Source organism: Python bivittatus, unplaced genomic scaffold (assembly GCF_059951505.1).
Source record: "Python bivittatus isolate LINGU-HERP-01145 unplaced genomic scaffold, Pbiv_v1 ctg000840_np1212, whole genome shotgun sequence".
In the NCBI taxonomy this organism is placed as follows: Eukaryota; Metazoa; Chordata; class Lepidosauria; order Squamata; family Pythonidae; genus Python; species Python bivittatus.
Window position 1 is genome coordinate 16,981,313 of NW_028277113.1, and position 24,750 is coordinate 17,006,062.

Sequence of the window (24,750 nt, forward strand, 5' to 3'; positions counted from 1 at the left end):
TTTACCTGGCTTCCTTGTGAGTTGAGTTTCGGAAACTTTCACTACCTTTTGGGCTCACCCTGCTGTTTGGGGTTGTATCCTTCTGCACTGTAAAGCAAAGGAAAGCTGAAGTAAAATCATAAGCACAGTCATGTGGTTTTCACATAGCTACTGCTTTGCTTAACAGCCAAGTCACTGGAACCAATTGCAGTCACTAAATGAGGACTACCTGTATTTAACAACTCAAGGTAGCTTTTAATGCTCTCTTAATTGCTATTACAGATGTTGTTGTTGTTGTGTTCTCCAGCACCACGGTTCAAAGGCATCCTCACCTAATGACTACCCTGTTTAGCGACCGTTCAAAGTTACGTACAGTGGCAGTGAAAAAGTAACTTTATGACTGGTACTTGCACTTATGACCATCTCAGCATCCTGTGGTCACATGATCACCATATGCATGCTTCACAGCCGGTTTCTGACAAGCAGTGTCAGTGGAGAAGCCAATAGTAAAACACAAGTCGTGGTCATGTGATGTCTGGCTTAATGACCATGGGCAAGCCGCTTAACGACTGTGGCGGAAGAGAGGTTATAAGTCTGTGGCAGTTGTGTGATGTCTTGCTTAATGACTACGTTGCTTAGTGATGGAGTTGCCAGTCCCAGTTGTGTCGTTAAGCAAGACCTTGTATATTTAATCCATATTTTAAGGATGATAGTGATTAGATTCACATTTAGCCTAATTATCAGATTCTATGTCTGACTATGTAGCTTTTTCAAGATTCCTAAGGGCAACAAAACTGTGTGTACTCTGGGTCACCAAAGAGTCACACTTCAAATTATTCATATTTTTGAGCAAGGATCTCATTGCCCCTTGATTTATTTTGGTTTTGAAATACCATGATTTTGAGTTTGAACCATTTGATTTGAACCAGTTTGTTTCAATCATTTTGGACATGCCTCGAGCACAAAATAACACTACAGTATTTCAAGTTCTAAAATTTGAAAGTGCTTGAAACTTCCAGAATGACTGGTTTTTAATGTGAAATATGATACTTTGAATTTTAGACCATTCAAATTTAAAATGCTTTGCATACCCCCCTTTTTTTTAAACTTCCCAGTCTATCCAACAACCCTAGAATTCCTAGATGTTTCCCCATTCTAGTATTAATCAAGTGAATCCTGCTTAGCTTCTGAGATCAGCCAAGGTCAGATAGCTAATGTTACCTACTTATAGCAGGTATACTTAAAAGATAAATTCTCCTAGATTTTTAGGCCTTAGTTTCAAATACATGTGTGTAAAATAGCAGTATAAATATGTAGTGGCAGTTTCCAGAGTCCCCTGGATAGACTTCAGTTAACATAATAATCCTTTCTTTTCTCCTAGCAGCCTCATGGCCATCAACTGCTTCAATGGTCCTATTTCCTTCTGGAGCTGGGAGGCTGCATGGGAGAGAGGAAATTAATCCTTCATGGGTACATTGATGGGAATGATTCCATTGGCAGAAAGAATTAATCTAAGTCCATACCATATATTTTAGCGTTATGGCAGTTAATTTTAATAATTAACTTTGGGACCATGCTCACTCCATAGAAGTGATGCAGGGCAGAAATGTTACTCCGTAATTCCAGGTCGTGTTTCTTAAGGGCTGCCTGTATTACCTATAAGACTGCCAGTTATCTGAAATCTGTCACAGGTTATGTCACCCACTGAGCTAATTAGGTAAGCAGATGAGACATATCCCATCCTTATTGGTTTTTAGTTGCTTTTGCCTCTTCTGTATCTTTTTTCTGTTTTTTTCCTTTACATCAGTTGCTGTATAGATAACCTGTTATCTACGGGTGGTTTAGATGTGGCCAGTTCCCCAGATTTGGCTATCAAATTGAGTGTTACTGACTCACCATACTACCACCTCATCTCCCTTCCTTATTTACTGCCTCATTCTGCTGCCAATCTCTCACTGTGCTGTCATCCCCAGTACATCCGGTACCTCATCCTTTTCCTTCTCTCAAGCAATAAGCCTCAGTGTCACAGTCACTTTTCTTTCCCTTTTTCTTCCAGCATTCCTTCCAATTTCTTCCTCTTGCCTTCTTACTAAGCATTCCTTCTCTAACCCCCCCTTAAAAAGTCTTGTCCACTTTTTAAATGTTTCTGATACTACCTTGCCACTGTGTTGTGAGGCCTTCTCCATCACATCACACTATTCAAAGTTTATTGAGGCCGTCAGGCCAGTGAAAGTTGCACAGTTCTATCTTACATTAATTGCATGATCTAAAGTAGGGATGAGCAGAATTGAAAATTGTGGGTTCATTTTTTAGTTTTATTATAACCTGAAAGCCTAATAAATTGTTCAAGTGAATAAGGGAAACATATTTTTAATATTAAACTCAAGTTTATCCCTAAATACATATACAATCCAGGAATTTGTATCACTGGTTCATCATTAATTCTGTGTTAACTAAAACTGCAGTAACTGCCCATGGATTCCAACTCTGCTTGTTCTAAAGTAGATCCCACAGATCATCACATTCTTATATCCTGGTTAGTGTGTTAGGACTGCAGACATAGTTTGATAGATTGATTTTAGGAAATTAATATTAAACTATAGTCACCTTGTGGATATCTATTAACAAGATATCTCAGGACCCCCTCAGTTTTAATATAGTGCCCTGTTTCCACTAGTAATTTCTGTAGTAAACAGATAAATGAGAAGGTTGCATTCACTTGAGAGCCATGATTAATGAGTGTTTTAAAATCTTTCTTATTTTGTTTTGCTTTCTTAGGAAATTGTGAAGCCTTCTATCAGGTTCTGCTCTATTTTGAATTTTATGATGGCTGAAGCAGCATCATACATAGAGTGTGGGAAATGCGTTACTAGTATTTCTAAATGTCACAGTTGTTTTCTGCTAGATTATTATAATTGTATTTTAAAAATGAGAATTTCAGAAGTTATCTTGATTTTATGCAATAATTCAGCTTTGAACTTTACAGTTCATTACTGACTCTCTGTAGTATATCTTGCTCTATAATACGCCTGAAATTTCAACCACAGTGTTTTATGTCCTCAAATACTGAAGATGGAACTACAAGTTTAATTTAGATAATTTAATTCAAGTGCTTTTCTTCCTATTAGAATTCCTGAAAGTGATAATGACAATTGAAAATCTGTTGCAGTGTTTTTACTTTTGAAACTGTCATGCTCCCATTCTTAGAAGCTATGTTGTTCAGGTAAATGTCTTACCTAAAATGAACATCTGCTTAACTCAGTGAGATTTAAGAACATATTTCAGAGATATTTATCTTTTTGCAGAATTAAAAGCTGTGACTTCTAAAAGTTTCCTATTTTTGAATTAGTCATAAACTAGTCCTTGTGTGAGTGGGCTTTGTCTTGGAGAAATATCATACATATTTTTTTCTTTTACTTGTTGAGATTTGTATTTAAATAAATCTGATAACATTTATGAACTTTCCTAATATTAAGACAGTTGACAGTATTTTCCGAATTTAAGTAAGTTAACCATATTCTGTTGTTTATTATTCTGAACATTATTTTCAAGTAAATCTATTACAGGCATAACTCTAAAGAGGGTTAGTTCTTACTCCATAACTTTATAATATGATCATGTCAAATACTAGACACATATAGGTATCCTTTGAAATACTGAAGTGGGGAGTAACTAAAAGGAATGATTAAACTGGGAAAATGGATCCTATTAATATGATTTTTAATTTTAAAACTCTTTCAGTTGCCATGGGACGGTTACAAGAATTTATTGATAATCCCGTGTGGATTTCTAAAGTATTTATGTGCCTACTGATTTATTCTTTACTAGTAGAATGCAGTGTGCTTAAACTTACTTTAAAAGTTACTGTGTACTTATTCTCATCTCATGGAGCCATTTCCATTAAAATGGGGCATCCTTTCAAAAGTGCTTTTGCACAGATGTTCTGGTTGTCAGTACTGCAGTAGTTGAGATTCCCAGAGTTGATTGCATGTCAAAGATTATTATTCCAACTTCAGTAATTATATATTATATATAAATCTGTTTTATTTTTTAATCTATCCTGTGATTTGATCACCCAGTTTGGTCATCTGAAATTATTGAAATAATGAAGAGCATACAGACCCATAATCCCTTTGATCATAGATACTAGGATTTTTAACCATATATATTTTCATTTTACCTCAGTTTGAATTTTTAAAAAGTATCATTTTTTTTTTGCACAAAATGTACTTGTTATGGCTTAAAATTTTAAAAAGAGGCCTTTAAATAAGGGCTCTTAATTTACTCTCTGTAAAAGACTTTTTTAAGAATACCTTCTTTGGAGATGCTTAGTTATAGTAACTTTCATTTAAATACAGTATCTTTTTTTTTTTAGTAACTGTTAATGGTGCAGTTTTGAAAAGCAGTAGAAATTTTTTCTTGTGCAAGAATGTTGGGATAAGATTGATCCTTCTTCTTTGGCTTATGGTCATTAGAGATAGTTTTTATAAATGTGTTAAGTGTGGTAGTAAGCTTACTGACACTTCTACTCTTTTATGCTGTGGAGCAGAATGCCTTGTGCATTCTTGCCCACGTTGTCAAAAGTTCACAAAGCACACACAATGTAACAGGCCCTTCTGCTTCTAAGCATTGTTGAGATCCAGGCACCTACATTGACTTTGAAATCACATTCCATCCTTAGTGTCATTTCTGTTTGCTCAAAGCTTTTTCCTTCCATGTTGGAGAAGGCTCCTGAGAATACCAGGGACAGCCAAGAAAACCAACAAATGGATCATTGAACAACTCAACCCAGAGTTCTCGCTCCAGGCACAAATGACCAAACTCAAATTATCCTACTTCAGGCACTTTATGTGAAGACCTTTTCTCTCTAGAGAAAGCTCTAATGCTGGGAAAGGTGGAAAGAAAGAGAACAGGATGACCAGCAACAAAATGAATGGACTCAATTACAGTGGTCATGAGTGCACCATTGGAAGACCTGAAAGACTAGTTTAGAAACAGATTGTCATGGAGAAAATCTATGTGGTTGCTGACTTGATGGCACATAATCTCCTTCCATAGCCCAATTCTAGAATTCTACTTAGTTTGGGATACTTAGTGACCTAGAACTAATAATGGTTTTGTCCGTGACACACTTCCAGCCAATTCTAGTTGAGATATACAAGGCTCTCTTTGAATATCTAAGAGAAGGCTGTAAAGTGATGTGCTGAACAGCATACTGTGATGGAATGTGAGGGTGACCTTGGAAGATGGGGAGAAGAGATGCTGCCCAGGAAACAATCAGATAAAAGAAAGGAGTTTGCAGAGAGTAAAGGCCAGAGAAAGAAACTTAGGAAGGACCCACCCTAACTGCTCAGGCGGTAAATAGGGCGGGCAGGAGATTTGTACTCTCAGACTTGCAAGATTCTGTTAGTGTAGCCTTACAATAAAGTATAATTAGCTCATCTAGTTGTGCTTCCTGTCTGGTTTACCTGGGAGGGCTGACACATACCTTGAAACATACATAGTGGATTAATTTACAGCCTTCTCTATCTTAGATATCCAAGGAGGGAGAGAGGCATTGCCAGGACAGGCAACAGTCTTTTAAGAAGGAGACCTCTATCATCTCCAGCTATAATATTGCCCCCTCCTCTATTACTTTAATTCTTCCATTCAGAGTTTGCTTGAAGTATGTTCTACTTTATTTCAATTAGAAACTTCAGAGCAGGATCCCACTTGTGCTTGTACTTGAAAGATAGATTAAGGATTCATATCCCCCCAGGTTCAAGGTGAGGAGATCTTCTCACATTGCTCATTGTGGGAGAGGAGAAACCACTTGACTCATATTGTCCCAAACTCTGGAATTTCTGTCATTCAACATCCATATATATCTACATCAGACGTCAAGCACCAGTCTGATGCTGCATCTCCTTCCTTAGAAATACTCTGATCCTATAGTTGGGAGTCTAGTGTGTGCTATTTCTATCAGGGGAGAATAGACCATGTGCTAAACAATTATTCCATATGGCAACTGTCCTTGGTCTTAACATGTACCAACTCAGGAATATATAGATGACCCAATGTTTCAAATGTGGACATCTGTTTTGCAATGGCTATTCTATCTCTGCTGCATTTTTTTTAAACGGTGACAAGGATCTGACAAAAACTAGTCCCAATGCCAGCTTACTTGAAATGGCTGGAAAACTTGCATAAGATTCATGAGGAAAATGCTGTTTTCTTTTTTAGCACCTAACCTCTAATTCTAGCTTTGAAGATCAAGCAGATAAATGTTCAGAGAGTTCATCTGTAGTAACAAAAATGAATATCCTATGTTGATATGAGACCTTTACTTAAGTTTCACTTTATTCTTGTTGTTATACTATGGTATCATATCCAAACCACATAGAATATTTAGCAGTAGTATCATATTATTAACAAGTTACATTATGATGCTACATTTTTTACTAAGGCTGTCCAATTTTTTTTTCCCCCAAAATATGCATTTCACAGTGTTGTGACAAAATATTTCTCTTTGAAACATTGAAGTAGCTATGTCTTTTTCCAGACTTCAGCATCTGCTTTGGAAACTGTTCCTGGCTGTGTCTGCGTAGGTATGCGTGCATAAACCATTTTGCTTTGCGTTTTTCCCAGGGAAGCAAGCTGTCTATGCACGCACATGCAGTTTATGGAGCAGCTTATCTAGCAACCCCAAAAGCCTAGAAAAAGACTTGCTTGCTCTAATAATTCAAAGAGTAATGGGTGCCTGGCACTTTTTTTGAAGGATTTGTGCAGCTCTATGATTGACATAATTAAATTTAAACTGAACTAACAGTTTATAGTTTGTTCTAATTTAATAGTTGCAACCTTTAATATGGCTCAGAAGAGAATAGGGAGAGAGTTGATCACTTAAGAAATGTACTGCTTTTGAGAACTGTTGAGATGTATCACGTGCAAACTTCCACTTATTGATGATTAGTGAAGAATTTTGTTATGGATCTATATGGTTTAGAAGTGGTGCTGTATAAATGTCAGTTACTGTCTTCAGAAGAATGAAAATAAAACTAAGCTCATGGCTACATTATATATCCTGCTGCCACCAGAACCAGCACAGTTAATTTAATTACCGTCTTATTTCTCTAATATGTAGGATAGCTAACCCTCATTCCATGTGTATTTTCTGATTAATTCTTCACATGATTTGCAAGTGTTAATTTAAGATGAGGTATAATTTTACTGTTTTAAAAATTGTGAAATCTGATCATAGACTTGAAAAATTGTCACAAAAGTCATTGGGTCTTCATTTTTAACAAATGTTTTTAGGAATACATGGTGTGCTTTATGGTGCTTTTATTTCTAATATAGAATTTGAAGGTGGATGTATAATGGATCATAAGGTATTTTGAAGTAGTGTCTCTGAGTATTAGTGTTATACAAGATAGTAGTACTCTCTGCTTTTTATTTCTGTTCCAGAAATGTCTTCTCAGCAAAGGTTCTGAGAAGATTATAGAAGTTTCCCCACCCCCACAGGTTTCTGTTAGGCATATATAGTTTTGTGCTTATTGGAGAGCCCTGGCCACGTAAGTATGGTTTCTTTGAAGGTGGGGAAAGTCCCTTTTGTTTCAATTTCAGTATTAGTGGCTACATACAAAAAGGTACTGGTTGCTATGGTGACGAGGTTTGATAAATGATATTGAAGTAACTTAGAGTTCTGCTTATTGAGATGAAAGACACCATATAGCATTATGCCATTTGGCTGAAATATGCCATTATTTGGATGACAGTAGTATGCATAGGATTTATTTTGCCTTTTTTTTTTCTGGAGAGCAAATTTTAAAAATTGAACGTCTGTATGTGTGTGTTTAAGAGGTGGTATAATTACATTAATAGCAAAGAGAATATCACCTTTAGAAAATTGTTTTACAAGCTGTACTATTATCATTTAAATGGAAACCCACAAATTATCCAGAAATAGCATGGCAGAGGAGGGACTTCACTCTTCTTTTCCGGTTCATTAGTAACATTTGTTAACCTACCACCAATTATATATACATTTGTTAATTACATTTAATCCCAGTAAGCACTCTTTGACCAAAATAGGTATATCTTATATATTGCTTATAGTGATGCCTCTTCTACAAGGACTCAATGCATTCCTGAGTCTGATGATGCCAGAAGTCCCTCTGTAATACACATTATATTTTAATAAGTTCAGGTAGTTGCTTGTTATAAAAAGGAGCAAGTCTTTGTTTGTACATTATTACTATTACTCAATGCCAGTAAAGACACTTTAGGAATCCTATTATTAACTTCCCTCCAATGTGAAAATTGTCAAAAAAATTTCTACCCCATTTTCCTGTTAAACCAGTTTCTTATCCATAAATGAATATTCTGTATCCCATCATTACTGTGTTGCTTTTGGAGATTTTGCTATGGGACTTTGTCAGTAGCTTTACCTTTTAAACAAAGTAAACCAATCTTGTTTTGTAAAAAGAAAAAAAAAAGATATAAATGAGAAATACTTTTATTAGAATCAGTAAAATTGCACAAATCCAAAACAAACTGGGCAATCATTTATGATCTAAATCAGACTAAAAACTATGAAAAGCATAGTATTCAGAGAAAGAGGTGAGAATTGATCTTCATGAGGTAATGGCCTGGTCAGTGTTTTGAAATTCATTGTGGGAGGAGATAACATAAAATTTTACAAATCTTTATCTAAATTATACATTGTAGAATTTTGTTGAAAAGCCTAATTCCCCTTTAGTCCTCCCTCCCCCCTCCCACCTCCATGCAAGCTAAATAATTGCCTTGTGGGGCTGAGAGACAGTGGACCTATTGATTCCTGGTTGACTCCTGGCGACTGCCTGGACAAGTCCCTGCAGTTTTCTTGGCAAGATTTCAGAAGTGATTTGCCATTGTCTCCTTTCCTAGAGCTGAAAGAGAGTGACTAGCCTAAGGTCACCCAGCTGGCTTTGTGTCTAAGGTGGGACTAGAACTCATGGTCTCCCAGTTCTAGCCTGATGCCTTAAACACTACTCCAAACTGTCTCTCAGGGACAATATTAAATGCATTCATTTAAATGGGTGTGTAAGTCATGAAAGTTTAATTGATAATAAATTGGTTTGTTTGTTTATGTATAGATTGTCATAATCAAATTGACTCCTGACAATTATAGTCTAATCAGCATATATACAATAAAACTACAGTTAAAACAATCAGTAAAAAACAACCAACAAAAATAATTATCAAAATGCAGCTGCATCAATTTCAACGTAATGTTAACACAGTTAGATCTTAACTAATTATTCCTGTTTCAGTACATGGCACTTACTGAATTTTATCTGAGGGATAGGAAGAAAGTGTTTACAGGTAGTCCTTGGGTTACAACCTCTCGTTCAGTGACCGTTCAAAATTATGACGGTGCTGAACAAGAGGATCTTTTAACCAGTCTATGAAGTTGCTGCGGCCGTAGCATCCCTGTGGTCATGCAATCGCCATTTGTGACCTTCTCTGCCAGCTTCTCACAAACAGAGTTAATGGGGAACCCAGCTCCTGTAAGTCGCTCCTGCTGCTTTTTCTCCCAAGGAACCTCACTGCAGAGTACGAGATCCCAGGCTGCTTGATCTCATTGTGGATGGTAGAATTCCCTAAGCTTATGGTGCATGGGTATTTCAACTTGCCTTCCTTGGGGAAAGGAATAGCTTGATAATTTACGACTACTATGACAACCATGGACTCATATCAGATCATCCAGGCCTCATATAGAAGGACTCAAGCTAGATCTTTTTTTTTTTTTTTTGCCTTGAGGATGATCTGAGGGTGGGGAGCATTACCATCTGCCCCTTCTCAAGATCAAATCACCCTCATTGCCTTGGCCTAACCTTAGTCCCAGCAAGATGGAATGGCTTTGGTTTAGAAGCCATCTGATGCCAGGGAGGTTTCATCTTTAGTTCTGGATGGGTTACTTCCAGATGCAATTCATGATGATGATTGTCATCTTTAAAACTCTAAATAGCTTAGGACCTGGATATCTCCAGGTCTGCCTCCTCTCAATTGTATTTGTCCAACCAATAATATCTGGTAGAGCAGGCTCTCTCTGTATTCTCAAGGATCTCGGGGAATATCATCTACAGGGATCACCGAGGCAAGCCTGTTCAATATCTGCCTCTAGTATTCCCTTGAAAATCGGAATGGCTTCTACCTTATTGGTTTTTAAGAAGATAATTAAAATCTGGCTGTCCTACCAGGCTTCAGGAGTTGGGAGCTTTTAATGTACTCTCTGGCGCTGGCATATTTCCAATAGAAGAGAATATATGTAGCTCAGGGTTGAACTGTGGAGTCCTTGGTGCTCTCTGAGCTTGGTTGTTTGCTTGCAGACATTTCATTACCCACCTAAGTAACATCATCATGGTGTGTAAATATGGTGTGTGAGAATCCTAGACAAAGCTAAATCCAAAAACACTAGGGGAAGCTTGGCATTCAGACAAATAAGCCATCAATAGACACAGAGAAATAAACCATATTTACACACCATTCAAAAGAGACAATGAAAAAACTAAGAAGACCAGAACACACCAGCCGACAGCCAGATAAGTAGGGATTAACACCAGGTAAATAATCAAGCAGAAAACAATACCTTAATCAAGGAACTGTCAAGAAGAAAACCGCATCTCCATCAAAACTGGCAGGGCAAGCTACTGTATATAACAGGGAGCAAACCCCACACTCACTTGTATTGATATTACCTAATTGGGTAATGAAACATCTGCAAGCAAACAACCAAGTTCAGAGAGCACCAAGGACTCCACTGGCATATTTACTATAATTGATGTTCCCGGTGTTTATGTATGTAGATGTGCTTTGGTTTTATCACTGTAATTTTTAAATTTTTTGTAACCTGAATTATGGATTTATGAATATCAGCAATTGGAGCAGTACACAAACTCACTAAAATAAAATAATAAACTACAAAGCTTGTATACCCAGAGCTCAATTTTCATAGACACGTACCTTAAATTATGAAGAGGATACTTACCCATGGAAGGATCCTAGTATGGTGAGAGTGAAGTGACAAATTCCTTTGATCCCCAAGCTGTTGCATGGATTAGATTTCTATTGTGGAAATTCTATTAAATCAGAGGAGAAGCTAAGCCAACAATTCGCAGAATTAAAATTGGGGATTGGAGGAAAAAAATACAAAATGTTTTTTTTTTAAATTATGAATCCCATAATGGATAATGCTCAAGTTCACTGTTTTCTGGCTTAAATACAAATGTGAACTGAATTATTATTTCACATTTAAGAAAAATAAGCTCTTTGGTTTTTGAGTGATTGGATGGGTTTTTTAAAGTAGCTGTCTCAAACCACAGGATGTATTTGTTACGTTTAGTACTTTGTGACTGGTGTCTTCCAATGTTTTGCTCTGAAATTTATGAATTAAATAATATGTCATATCTTAAGGCTTGTTTTTATCTGAGCGGTGCTCAGTGTTGTGTATCATGTTCATTTGCTTTAACCTGAAAACTATTCCATCTATACGTAGAGATAAACTCAACTTCTGTTTGACCCACCCCACACAGGTTTTAGGGTTCTGCTTTTTTTTTTTTTAAATGCATGTTATTGTTTGGAAAGTGAAACAGATTCAAAAATCCAATAGCAGTCATTAAGGTCATTGAAGAAAAGATAAGAGTTGTTGGATGAGAAGCCCATTTGTTTTCTTTTTTTCCTGTTAAATAATTCCTTTCTTGATCAGCAGTGCCGATCACTTGTGTATACCTGTTTCAAATATTCTCTGTGAACATGAGAAGTTACTGTCACATAAAGATAAGTTAGGGCGTAATTTGTGTTTTCAAAATACATACAGTTTAGTATGAGAGGGTAATAAAGTAAACTATTTCCAGGAGATAAAGATGAAGTGTTAAAATAGATGACTTGAGATTCCTTTTTAATGAAGGATAACTTACATATCTCTTTGAGTAATGTATATTGTTTGCTGAACTTCTTTAAATACATGAGCTGTTTTACATCAATATCTTGTAGTAATTGGGAATCATTGTAGTCTTGCATAATGAGATGATACGTTATTTAAATGGATGGTATTTTTGAAAGACATGAATTTTGAACCTTATACCAGCTCAGGAATATAAGGCCAATTCTGAAAGGAAACGTTCCACCTCAGGCTGCTTTCTGAATTATTTCTTATATGCATAGGAAATAAATATGTTGATTTCCCTTTGGTTATTTTTCCTGGGGTTGGTTTTGAGGGAAGGGTATTTAGGCTCAAATTCTGCAGATTTCAGAGGCCTAGTTAATGCATTCATTGATAATGAAAAAGTTTCTCTGGGATAATTATGTGTTGTTGTGTTTCAATTTATTTCCCACCTTTCTGCACCAAGGTTACTTGAGGTAGCTAACAACATGAAGAGTTAAAATCTGATATAGACAATTAAAATCATTATTAATTATTTCAAACTAAAATACTTGGGTATGTCTTTCCTAAGAACTGAGTTAATGGGAATTGAGTAGAACTCTGAAGGGACTGTATACCATATACAAGACAGTAAGTTTTTCCCCCCTGCCTTGATACATATAAGCCAAGTTCCTATGAATATGCTCATTCAGGGAGTTTAATGGTTTGGAAATCCTGATGATGATGTAAGTTTTTTTTTTTTTTAAACTTGCCATCCAATTGAAAATAATGGTGTCTTTTTGTGACTAGCTTACCTTTCTAATACTGCATAATATAGTCTTTAGATGACAGCTGTTCCAAATATGATAGGCAAGGTAAGAATCTTAAAAATGTGCAATAATTATTTATTTTATTTGATATTTATTAGATTTATATTCTGCCTTTCCTCCAGGAAGCTCAACAATCTTGGGAGGTAAATTGGACCAAGAGGTCCTAAGTCACTCAGTGAGCTTATTGCTGAGAGTATACTTGAACCTGAGTTTTTCAGTCCTAGTCTGACACCTTAACCATTACACTGTACTGTCCAGCCATCCTACTCTTCTTACTTTGTTATATTTGGCTATGTTATATCTGATGTATGTTCTTGCTTGGAGCTTGTTCAGTCTCTTTGCATTTAACCTTTGACTGTCTATTTAAAGAGAGGTCAGGATTTTAACTTTAAAATATGGAGCAGTGCTCCTAAGAGAATGCAAATAATTCAAACTTTGGGGTTTAATTTGGTTTATTTAAGCTGCTGTCAACTGCAGCAAAGTGATATGTTACAATTTATAAACACCTCAGAGATAATGTGCTTATTTTCACATACTAGCTCCAGCCTCCCTGGCAAATTTATTTTCTGTGTGCCATCATGTATTATGACCTTATGTTGATGATGCAGATGTTGCAGAATTGTCTTGTTTTCTTAGGAATTTCATAGTAATATTGAGACCTGCTCCAAATTCTTTTTCTTCTGGTGAAGAATCTCTTCTAGATTTTTCACTGGGAAAAAAATGGAAAATATGCTAAACATAAACAATATGGATTTTTCAGGAAAGTTCGTGAAAAACAATGACAGTATCTCCTACACACAAATCTTCCTGTGGTTTTCATGGCCTCGGATGACTTCACATTAAAAAAATGCTTATCTGTAGTATCTTCCTTTCTTTCCCTCTTTCCTTTACTTCTCTTTCCTTTCCCAGGATCTTTAATTGAGGACTATGCCATCCTGATGCCTACCATAATTCCTTGAACTAAAATGGACTCCTTTAAACAAGCATAAGATTTGATTATGCTGACCAAGGATAGTGGAAGTTGTAGAACAACATGAGATCAGTGAGTACAGAAAAAAAGGCAAACCTTTGAAATATTGAGGAAAGAATCAGTAAGTTTCAGACCACCTAGATATATAGACTGATTGTCTTGAGGTTATGTATTGGATTTGACATTCCTTCCCAAGAACAGTTCTGTAGCCCTGCTGGAGTTAAATAGCTGTGCCATCTTATTTAATGAGGTATGTTGTTATTGTAAGAATCATGGGGTTCAACTTTTTGTAATCAAAAATAGTCTTTCTGTAGAAACAAGCATGTGTGTGTGTGTGTGTGTGTGTGTTGTGTCTATGTGTGGGTGTGAGTATGTATGTATGTGTATAATAATTTAGTCGTTCACTAGCTGTACCTTTTATGGATCAGAATAAGGTGCCATAGTTATAGTGGTGCTTAAAAGTGTGAACCCTTCTGAATTTTCAATATTTCTGTATAAATATGACCTAAAGCCTGATCTGTTCTCCACACAAGTCCTAGAACTAGATAAAAAGAACCCAGTTAAACAAATGAGTCAAAAACATTACACATTTTTGTTGAGGAAATGATCCAAATGATACATACATAATTGTATGGGCAAAAGTATGTGAGCTTTTGCTTTCAGTAACAGGTGTGCCCCCCCTTGGGCAGCAGTAAGTACAACTAAACATTTCTGATAACTGTTGATCGGTCCTGCACATCAGCTTGGAAGAAATTTAGGCCACTCCTCCTTTCAGAACAGCTTCAACTCAGGGATGTTGGTGGACTTCCTTGCATGAACTGCCCACTTCAGGTCCTCCCACAACGTTTCTATAGGATGAAGGTCAGGACTTTGACCTGGCCATTCTAAAACATTTACTTTCTTCTGCTTTAACTATTCTTTGGTTTTATGGCTTGTGCGTTTTGGGTTGTTGTCTTGCTGCATGACCCACTTTCTCTTGAGCTTCAGTTCACAGACAGATAACCCTGACATTTTCCTGTAGAATTTGCTGGTACAATGCAGAGTTCATAGTTCCATCAATGATGGCAAGCCATTCTGGTCCAAAGGCAGCAAAACAGGTCCAAATCATGATACTGCCACTGCCATGTTTCACAGATGGGATAAGATTTTTATGCTGGAATGTAGTGTTTGCCTTTCCCTTTTCAGTCAAATCAAAACATTCTAATTTCCCCCTTCAAACAAACTGATAATCCTACGGGTTCATATTCTTTTGCCACACATGAATGGGTAGCTTTGAATCATTTTCTTCAATAAATACAATGTTTTTGACTCATTTGTTTAACTGGTTTCTCTTTACCTAATTTTAGGACTTGTGTGGAGAACAGATCACATTTTAGGTCATACTTATGCAGAAATACTGAAAATTCAAAAGAGTTCACAAACTTTTAAGCACCACTGTATCAACAATGTAGTAATTTCATATCTAGATTATTGTCATTCACTTCATGTGGTGGTCTTGAAAACAACAACTTCAGGCATTGCAGAAAGCTACCATCCAGCTATTGTTATTCACTTCTCAGCCTACTTCAAGATTTATAAGGCCCTAGATTTATAAGGCATTTATTTTATTTGTTTATGCTGCTACTTCTATGGTGCTTCAGTCTAAGTGGCTTATAAGATTAACATAATACCATCATGCTATGTAATAAATGGGTAAAAATGGATAAATTGAAAATATAAAAATTCCATAATAAATCAGTAAAAATTTGAAGCCTAATATTTGTTGGAATGCTTCTCCTATGTACCAGTTGAGATGGAGGAGTGTTTACTGTTATGCTGGCAGTAGGTGGTACCCAAAAGACAATAGAGAATCTTCTCAGTGATGGGTGCCTTCATGGCACTCGTTGCTTTTGGGGATTCATCAAGCTGCTTCTGTAGTTGAGTTTTGCAGACTGCTTAAGACTCACTTCTTTCTCCAGGCCTTTCCTTCCTCATTACGTGTTTGTTCTTGATTGTTGTAGTGCGTTCAAATTTAAAAGAATAATTTGTTCTTTTTTCTTGCTCATATTTTGTTTTTATTGCTATAAACTGCTTTGTGATCATTAGAAGAAAAAGTGATATGTAAATTTATTAATAGCAATAATTCATGAGCTCTTGTTAAGTTTTCAGTCCTTGGCTAATTTTACTGTATCAAATGATGAGAAGACCCAACCAGGCTATGTGTTTTAGCACATATTTTGTTCATGATAATTCATAAAGTACCAGAATTATGATTTATTGTCTCCTTAAGAAGTCTGTCTTGTGGTCAGTTTCACTACCACAAAACATGAAGATTCATATTCATTGCATTTATTTTTATTTCACACAATTTAGCATAAATATTCTTAGAACTACTTATCTTATATAAGAAAACTATATAAGAAGTTAATAAAATTAAAAAGTACCAAACAGCCTACAAAACCTGGAAGCAGTAAAATGACCATAACATAATACTGCAGCTGCCAATTGAGTTTCTGTTGAAAGAATAAAGAAGCAACAGATAGCGAGGATTTGCCATCTCCTTTTACTGATATTCTGGCAGCTGGACTGGCATGCCCTGTTAGGAAAGCAGCAGGACCATCTGTTTGGAGACGATGGTTTTATCTGCTTCTTTAATAACACGTACCAGTTATAGCAGCCTTTAGAGGAACAATGAAACATTAAGAGTGCTTCTGCACCATACTAAGTCACTCTGGGTGATTAAATAGAAAAAGCACTCTGCTATCTTTTTCCTAATTAACCCTGCTTTCAAAATACAGTTCATACTAACTGAAAATGGTAGCCAAATGGAGCTTGGATAACATGTTGTTCTTAAAAAAGCCTCAGACTATGATTGATAGCTGTATGGAGTGGGGAAAAAACTGGTGGTACACAGGTTTAGTTATTCATTTAGAATGGCTTAGCATCTAATCTGAAGTAAGTTAAGCTTGTTTTCCTTTTTTTTTCTCATTGTTTTTGTTTTATATGATATCATGTTAGACTGTAAATTTGAAAACAAGTTCTTTCTGGATATTGTTATTATGAAAGGTGCTTTGGGAAACTTCAAGATTGAAAGGTGGGTTATAATGAGTAGGATACCACTATAGAGAAGGGCCTTCAGGATGTGAGGGACTTGGAGAAGACTTGATTTGAAGTCTCTATTAGTACTGAAAACTACAGCTCCATTGATGGTTTTCTCTTACATTTTTATTTTGTAAAGCTGCAAGTCTCTAATATTATAGCAGTTAACTGAAGAATATTATTCCAGAATGGGGAAGGACTGAGATGTTCTGATGTCCACAGTAAATAAATCAAATGTGGAAGTTTGTGAAAACTTGGATCAGATTTAATTGTATATTAAAGACAAAGATATCTTCTGCTGACTTAAGTAGCTGAACAGTAGCCTTGTATGGGAGGAGGCAATCCTGCAAGTGAATTGTGACCCCAAAGCAAACTGGCAGTGGCTGATATAAATGGTAATCAAAGGAAGGAATAACTGAACATATAAATGGATAGGTCTTCTGAAAGAAAATCAGCATGGATTCTCCAATGATCCTCCTATCCCCCCTACTTTTCAGAGGGGCTTTTATTTTATTTTATTTTATTTTTTCTGGAGGGAGGGAAGAAAGTTGACAGGCATGTGAATGGAGCAGACCCTGCTGGCATTGAACACCTGGAGATTTAAAAAAAAATGGGCAAAGTTCTTCATTAGAAGCTCTTGAGTCATGGGATAATCCATTTATAGATTGCTAACTGGTGAAATAAAAAAATAAATAGTAGGTATAAATAGGAAATTTTCTCAGTGGAGGAAAGTAAGAAGCAGAGTCCCTAAAGGATCTGTACTGGGGTTGGTCTTTTTAATTTGTTCATAAATGTTCTTGACTTAGGGGAAAATACTGAGCTGGTGAAGTTTATGGATGATACCACGTCATTCAGGATCTCTTTATACTGGGTGACTGGTCAATCAAATGTGATTCTATTTAAATGAGAGTTTCTGAGGCAGAAAAATATTGAATTTTATATACATATGCAATATTTATATATTATATATATGGATATATTTATATAATATATATAAATGTGTCTGAGCTGTCTATAGTTGTGGAAAATATTTTTGGGGGGCTATGGTGCATAATTCAGTAAAGATGTCTACTCTGGGTGCTGGAGCTCATTGGGAAAGGGATTGAAAACAAAACTGCTAATGCAACTCTATTGTAAATCCATGTCTAGAATTCTATAAATAGGCCTGGTCACCACTTTTGAAAAATATAAGACTGGAAAAAGCGAAGAGGGAAAACAGAATGAACAGGGGCCATGAATACAGATAGTCCTCGCTTAATGACCATTTGTTCAGTGACCATTTAAAGTTACGGTGGCAGTGAATGAATAATACTTACACCTGGTCCCCAAAGTTATGGCTGTTGCAGCACCCTGGCGATCACATGTTTAACATTAAGGTGCTTGGCAGCCCACCTGCACTTATGACTGTAGTGGGCTTCGACCCCCCAACCTGCCTATTTCCCCCCCATCTTTGCCCTTTTGGCTGCCCTGCACAGCAGAACTCCTCGGCAGTGGCGGCAGCACTGGGGCTGAAGTAGAGGCCCGGGGCCTTCAGCAGCCTTGGCCTCTACTTTAGCCCAAGTGCTGCTGCCGAGGAGCACCACCTTAAGCCCCACACTCTGGCCAACCTCCCCAGCACCACAGTGGAAAACCCTAGCCACCCCACCGCCCTTCACTCTGCAGGACGTGCTGCACTCAGCTGACCTTCGCCGTCTTCTTCCTGCTGATGATGAGGATGCCTGGCCGGGCCCCATGTGAGGCAACTGCTGACTGCGTCAGGCCTTCTTCCCAAGACCACCTGTACTATTCTCCAAATATTGCATGATGTTCTCGCGATGCTTTGGAAAGCCTTCGGCAAGCTTCTGAGCCTTTCCGAAGCATTGCGAGAACAGCACACATGGCCTCGGGAAGAAGGCCTGGTATGGACAGTATAGGGCCAGGCTGGGCATGCCTTGTCCACAGTGGGAGGAAGATGGTGAAGGTCAGCTGGGTACAGCAGGACCTGCAGAGTGCAAAGTGATGGGGGCGGCTGGGGCTTTGCACCATGGTGCTGGGGTGGCTGGCTGAGAAGTGGGGCTTGAGGCAGAATTATTCAATGGCGGTGCCAGTGGTGCTGGGGCTGAAGTAGAGGCCCAGGGGTGGTTGAGCGGCTGAGACTGCTGAAGGCCCCAGGCCTCTACTTCAGCACCAGTGCCATCACCACCAAGGAGTGCTGCTATGCAGGGTGGCCAAAAGGGCTGAGATGGGAGGTGGGGAGATAGGCAGGTAGGGGGAGTTGAAGAGGAGGCAGTCCCTTACCTTACCAAAGCTTGAGCTGGGAGGGACCAAGCCAGGAATGGCTTGGATTGGGGTGGGTCCTCCCCTATATTTATCTAAATCAGCAAGCAATCTCCTTGATCTCTGCACTGGTTACCAAAGGCTGGACATATAAAGCAAATGAAAAACCTAGGTTCATACTAAGGTGGAATTATTCATGTGGCTATGAAGAAGATGCTTAATGTAACAGAAGGATGAAAATAAGCTTCACATCTTAAGATTAGACCTGTGTTTCTCAACCTTAGCAACTTTAAGATGAGGGGACTTCAACTCCCAGAACTCCCCGGCCAGCAGGGCTGATTGTAGAATTCTGGGAGTTGAAGTCCACTCATCTTAAAGTTGCTAAGGTTGAGAAACACTGGGTTAGACTATGAAAATATTGTCTCATTTGCTTATCTACCTAGCTTTCAAGTCATCCATTTTGCTTATCACAACAATTATTTGTCCTGATTTCTCTGTGGTTACTCCTACTGTCTGTGTAGTGACATTCTGTTTGTTCAGCAGTAGAACTTAAGTTGATAATCAAGTAATGATAACAGGCAAGCAGATAGTATTTATTCCACAATATTTTTTAGCTTACAGAGATAATAAAAACCTCAGAAATGTCCATTTACTGTTCATTTTGGTTCCCAAACCAGCTTACTAAAGCAATCTAAAACAGCTCAGGGATTTCCCCACTAATCACTTGAAGTTGACATTTCCTCTCTAAATATTTCCTGTTTATTTTTCATTGTAGCATCCTGGGGCACAATGAAAGAGTTTTAATGCACAGACTTCACAAAAAAGTTCAGCAGCAAGTAGTACAAGGGACACAAAAGAAAGATATTACTAGAGCACTTTGGAACACTCCTGGCATTTGAAGTAAGTAATGGGAAACCATTTTGATATAAGGGAAATTGCTGTATTTAATTTGTTTTGGGTGTCAAGAATTGCACTGGTATTTCTGTCCAGTGGATGGAGAGAGATTGCTAAAGGATTAAAGTAGACACAACAGTGACATATCCATGTATTTTTAACAATATTGCAGAAAGGGGACATGAACCAGAAGTTCATGTTACCATTTGTTTGTAACATCAAACTGATGCATCAGCCTTCATGCTAACTGCTCCTTTGCCCATAGCTTATACCCAGTCCTGGCACCTTTTTTCTTTCCCTAACCTCTCTGGCATGGGAAATGAGCTTGACTGGAAAACACTTGACTGCCTCCTTCAACCCACTTAGAGATGGGTTGAAGGAGGCAGATGGCAGGAGAAGGACCTTTTTTTTCTGTGCATGTATGTTTTTGCTATAAAATGCAATCCTATACTTAATCTGTGAAATTGGCTTTAATTTTAAGTGCTGAAATAGGCTGCCATTGGAATCCAATAGTATGATACCCACATAGATTGCATCAGAAAAGAAGATAGTCTGTTTTTGTGTAATTACTTAAGAGATTGAGGCTCTTCAGATATGGTAGAACTACAACTGTCAGCATCCTTTACCTTTGAACGTTCTGGCTAAGACTGCTGAAGATGTAGTTCAGCCACATCTGAAGGGTAACTAGTTTTCCATTGCTGACAATTATTTAAAACAATTATATTTATTTATCATTTATTTATTAATTTATTTATATATCAAATTTGTCACTGCCCATCTCATTGAAAAATGACTCTGGGTGGTTTACAAAGGAGATAAAATCAATTAAAATACAATATAAAAACAATCTTAATAAATTCCAAGAATGATGGAATTGACGAATAACTCAGGAGTGACATTAGGGTGCCTGCCACCCCCAGGATTGATTAAAACCGTTATCGCTCCATGCAAGCTGGCAGAGCCAGGTCTTAAGTCCTTTCCAGAAAACCTGGAGGGTCGGGGCCCACCGCACCTCTGGGGGGAGAATATTCCAAAGGGCGGGGGCAACGGCAGAGAAGGCTTGTCCCCCTGGGCCCCACCAGCCAACATTCTTTTGCTGACGGGGTCTGCAACATGCCCCCCTCTCCCTGACCAGGTGGGATGGGTTGATATAATGGGAGTGAGACGGTCCCTCAGGTAACTTATATAAAAGATCTTACTGCAGATTGGGTTGAAACTGGGTCATAGGGGAAGCAGAGCCAGTTCCGGTTGTAAAAAAATCTGCACAAGATTTAATTAGATCCCTAGTACTATCCTCTTCCCTGAATTTCCCAAAGAACTTGGTGATTACATACCTTTTGAAAAAGCACAAACTTTACACTTTCATCAGGTTTCCTCAAAGAAATTAAGCGGTGGCTTTAGACGGTAAGAGCTCTGTCAAACAGTTTAGATTATAGTATAGTTTAAGATTGTAGAATTAACTATTCAAGCCCTAAATGGCTTAGGATTTTACTATAGGGAGGGTTTCCTCTCCTCTTGCAAACTTGTCTCAGTATTAAAGGTTTTCAGGACAGGCCCTACTGAATATCCCCTGATATGTGGGACGGGTTTCCCCTACTTTGTTCCCAGTCTCAGGCTAGAGAATGCACTCCCTCAACAACTGTGTTTGGCTTCTATTCTCTCAGCATTTAGGAAAATCAATAAAGATTTAAAATGTTGTTAGCCACCATTTGAGTTGAAAGGTAAAGTATAAATTAAAAAAAAATAAATTTAAAAAAAACAATTTTCTTTTTCAGCCCCTGAGTATAATGAGATAGGCTAGATTAGGGGTTATCAGGCTTGTTTCAGTGAATTCCCTCATTTGGGGGTTTATATAATCTGTTTTAGCATAGACTCATAATTTCAGTACTGATGAAGTTTTGACATATCAGGGCAGGATTAGGTGATCTGGTGCTTCAAGAATTTTGGATTACAGCTCCCAGCTAGTATGACCACTGTGGTCAGGGGTTTGGGGAGCTAGAAGATACCAGGTTGCCTGTCCCTGCCTTAACTGCTTTGAATATAAATTGAGTTTTATTTATTTGTTGGTTTGCAAAAGAACTGTTAAATTTAGTATGTCTCTGAATGCTCCTGTAACTACAACCTCAGCCAAGCCTAAGCCTATATAATTGAAAGATGCATGTTATTATCCTGTTTGCTACTGCCTTTGCTTCCTTTTATTTTCTCCATTGTTCTCGATTATGAATTCTTCAAGTAATACATTCTTCATGGCAGCTATTAGTCTCCTTATACACTATAATATCCCAGATATGATTTGGATTATTTGTGATAATTCAGAGTAAGTGGAAGCAAGTCTCAGATATGTAATCTATGCTTGAACTTGAAGAGTGTTCTAGTAGAATAGAATCCCCCCCTCCGCAAAAAAGCCCATAGCAGGAGACTATTACTATATTAGGAACAATTAATATTTTAAAATAGTGGGTAAGCTTTTGCATTCTCAAGAATTTCAGGATATTAAATGAAGTGGCTGCTAAACAAAATATCAGAGGAAGTGAAACTTAATTGTCTTTAAGTATATCAGGCATTTGTAATCAGAAGTCCCATGCTATGTGCAGAAGTGCTAATACATAAGAATTACTCTTCCTGGTCTGCTTCTTGGTAAGCTTCTTTTGTTGTTTCTAACCACAAAACTTTTGTCAGTTGTCTGTGTAAGATATCCAAAGAGTCAATATGGTTAACAATGTATATATTAGGAAAAGGTCAATGACTTCAAGGAAAGGTAATGGATTTAAGTCATATATTCTCAAGCATTTTATTACAATATTACTATTTTTTCGGAATTCAGAATTGTTTGCATTCATAGTTTGGGTAGTATTCATGATAGATATTTTAACTGACATTTAAGAAAGCAGAAATAAAGTTCCTATTTTGCACTATGGCTCTGAATGCTTGAATAGCATCTTTAGCAGCTTATGACTCAGACTACATTGTGCTATTTTTGTTGTGTAAAAAAACAAAGACAAGTAATATGAATTGTAGTGAAGAGCTTCACCTTTTTCATTCACTTTATTCTCCAACCTTTTCTACTGATCTCTGGAGTTCTCTCTTGGCCTGTGCTCAGGGAGAAAATGACTGTAACACAATTTAATCTCAATAAGAAGACAGTAAATTGAGAAACAGAAATATAGGTTTTTTCCCTTATTAGAAACTTGTTACTTTGCAAATGGATAGAAAAATATCACTGCAAGCAATTTTATCCTAATTAGCATATTTTTACTTTCATTTAGAGGAACAAGTAGTCATAGAAAGCAGGAGGTTTTTGATTTTAACTCAACATAGAATCTCTTTGATTCCGGGAATTCCCAGCAAAAATCTCGCCCATTGTAGCATCTCGCTTCTAAAAAATTATGTACCTTGCCAAAAATGCATCATGGCCATTTGTTATGTCATTGTCTCTGCACATGGAGACATGTGTGTGGGCAAAAGAAAGCACACAAAGGAACAGGCTGTGACAGTTGCGTTCCTCATTCATGTATGAATTAAAATCCCAAACTACTCCAATTAATGATCCCCAGATGTGTTACAAATTTATCTCCAGCTTGTGATCATAGTATGGTTGGCTGAATGGCATCGGATTCAATAAAGCAGTTCTTACTCTTGGACAATCCAAACTACAAAGTAAAATGTGTGGTATTGTTCTTCCCAATAATTTATGAGAAACAAACCCATTCCCACTTTTTAGTTTTTTAACCAGAGCATGAAGTCATAGACAATGATTGATGCATATTTCTGAGAAATAACTTCTTGATTTGTTTTTTAAACCATTTTTATAGTTGCAGTGATGATGAGTCTTCAGAAATATGAGGTTTTAATAATGTTGTAGTAGGAGTAAGGTGTGGAATTCCTCATCATTCTATCTTGGGTCTTATTTCATTAAAAAAAGAGTTTTAGACTTGGTGAATATTAAACATTGATTTTAAAAAGTAGTATAAATCTACATGAGTTGTAACTAAAAAATGTACTGTGCCCTTCCTGCAAAACAAGCACTTTACTCTACTCTACTCTACTCTACTCTACTCTACTCTACTCTACTCCCACCTTTCATATAGGAACTCAAGGTGGTATGCATTATTATCCTGCTTGCTGGTGGAAGGGAAGCTAAAAGTGTATGGCAATCTTCCATTGAGGTGTCCTGGTATAGTGATGATAGTTTTAGGGGGGATGGAGAGGGTGTCAGTAAAGTTGATAGCTACTAGCTTGGGTTTTTGCATATGTAAAAAGAGAATCAGACAAAGAGATTGATAACTAGCCTACCTGTTGATGATGGCAGTTTTGCCCATTGAGAAATAACAGAAGTGTACTTCTGGTATACATATTTCTTAGAAGCCAGAACTACCCAGCTGAATAAATTAGGTGATTTACCAGATGTAAATTCTTCCCTGGGGGGGGGGGGACCTATCAAACCCACGCCTGAAAGGTAAATTTAACAAAAGACAAAAAGCCACCAGTTTGCTTTTCTTGCATGCAGCGATTACCTTAAAGGTTTACTATGAAGCAGCTGACTGTGCAAGCATGCTGCTTTACAATTACTGAATTACTGCTGTTTGTTAGTGCAGAATCTAGAAGCTTTATTTAGGATCAAGCACGCTAGCTATATTTTTGATACTGACTTTTGTATTTTGCAATTGTAACATCATAATACTTAAGGTTTTTCTAACTATAGAATGATACATCTTTTTAAGCTGTACCTAGTATCTAAAATGAAAACCGGAGTGAATTCATTTTTTCAATTCATATAGCTATATTTGCGTATAATTATTAGAAGTGGTTGATGGCTTTCTTTCTTCAACCTCATACATGGGATTCCTCTAATTTTCTTC

General features: G+C 37.2%; 1 protein-coding gene across 10 annotated transcripts in view; it reads left to right on the forward strand.

Annotated features, from left to right (window-relative positions):
- The window catches only part of ATXN1 (ataxin 1), a 238,728-nt gene that overhangs the window by 49,028 nt on the left and 164,950 nt on the right, over positions 1-24,750 (forward strand). For 7 of the 10 annotated variants that reach the window (XM_088130940.1, XM_088130946.1, XM_088130944.1 and 4 more), the window contains one exon: positions 19,773-19,897. The exons of 2 other annotated variants lie outside the window; for them this stretch is intronic. The gene's annotated coding sequence lies outside the window, so the exon portion shown is untranslated. Of the gene's footprint in view, positions 1-13,602; positions 13,736-19,772; positions 19,898-24,750 lie in introns of all 10 variants that reach the window. One more of the 10 variants, XM_088130943.1, reaches the window with a different exon arrangement.